This window comes from Galeopterus variegatus, unplaced genomic scaffold (assembly GCF_000696425.1).
Source record: "Galeopterus variegatus unplaced genomic scaffold, G_variegatus-3.0.2 Scaffold67619, whole genome shotgun sequence".
In the NCBI taxonomy this organism is placed as follows: Eukaryota; Metazoa; Chordata; class Mammalia; order Dermoptera; family Cynocephalidae; genus Galeopterus; species Galeopterus variegatus.
In genome coordinates, this window is record NW_007793730.1 from 1 (window position 1) to 1,460 (window position 1,460).

The following is a 1,460-nucleotide window of genomic DNA, read 5'->3' on the forward strand; positions in this document are numbered from 1 at the left end:
AGGAAAAGCGAAGAGCTGGGGACAGTAAAGACGACACCCTAACCCTATTTGCAGACCTGCCTGAGGCCCGGCGCCGTCAGACCCCGCGGCAGGGTGGCCGCCCCGAGGTGTCTGTGCGGGGGTCGGGGAGGCCCAGAACCAGGGAGCTGAGAGCCCGCCAGGGTGTGCAGTGGGGCTGGGGCCACCGAGGCTCCAGCGAGGTGTTTGGAGAGTGGCTTTGAGCATCGCCGGGACCTCGGGTGGGAGTCTTGTCAGAACAGCACTGTCGGGTGAGCACTCACCTACCTGTTCCTGGCCTGACCCCTGGGCGAAGCAGAAGAGCAGGACATGAGGACCCCCCAGAGCCGCCCTGTGACCCCCGAAATCATGAAACCACCACCACCTGTGCCTCCCCACGTGGCGCTGCTCTGGGAGGAGGAGGGACCATGCGGCGACAGCTCCAGGCTTTCCAGGCGCAGCCCCCAGAGGCCCAGGATTCTGCCTCCACTGTGCCCCAGAACCTTCCACCACGTCCTGGGGAGGGGCCACCACCACCCATGGGGACCGTTCCCCGGAGCCAAGGTCTCGGCCCCTGATAATGACCCCGCACGAGCCACAACTGGTGCCTTCGTGGTTGTCAGCTCGCTGGGGACAGGGCCGCATCCCCCAGGTTTGTGGAGAAGGGTCTGCAGAAAGCCAGGGAGCTGTAGCGTGGGGCACGTGTCCTCGCCCCTGGCCTGCGGGGTGCCATCTGCTCCCACCCCTCCTCCCTGAGCTAATAGTGCCCAGGACAACCACAGCCCACCCCTTCCCCTCTGCCATGGGCTTGGGACTCTCGGAGAACAGCCCTACACTCAGTAGTCAGTGCCCCCCACAGGGCCCTGGGACACCACAGAGGTTTAGGACAGAGGTCCCCAGACGACAGACGCCCACTCAGCCATGCGGCCCTGTTATTCCATACGGTCACAGGTTACGTGTGTAAATTGTGGGCAATCTCCGTGAAGTTGTTTGTTTGTTTGTTTTCAGTTTTGTTTACGTCAGTGAGGATGGACATCCCAGGGCAGCTCATGCACAACGTTCTTTCACAAACCACCGTCATACAGTGTAATTAGGAGTCTTCAAGCCCAAGTCACCAAAACAACACGAATTACAATTACGTTGGTCTCTTGGATCTTGGAAAATTAAAATGATAGAAACAAGAAAACGTGAATTCTTGCTGCACCAGCAGCACGATCCTGGGGCTCTCTGCCCTTACTGCCAGCGGCACAGCCCTCTTGTTCCTGGGGGGCGGCCGCCTCGGGGAAGGGCCTCTCACTCGGGCCCAGGCCTGGCACTGAGGAAGGCACAGTCCTGGTGGCACCGCCCAATGCAGGCGCCTCTGCGAGCCACGGGCGCTGTTCACTGTGCAGGGGCAGGTGCAGTGACTTCCTGAGCCCCAGCACCCACCCTGCAAGGCTCCCTAGTGTTTATGGAAACTCTTA

General features: G+C 61.1%; 1 long non-coding RNA gene across 1 annotated transcript; it reads left to right on the forward strand.

The window, feature by feature from the left end:
* Positions 1–152: 152 nt before the first annotated feature.
* LOC103584588 lies at positions 153–1,178 on the forward strand. The gene is made up of 2 exons (XR_550000.1): positions 153–649; positions 1,006–1,178. It is a non-coding gene; the product is annotated as an uncharacterized LOC103584588 (long non-coding RNA).
* The last annotated feature ends 282 nt before the right edge of the window (positions 1,179–1,460 follow it).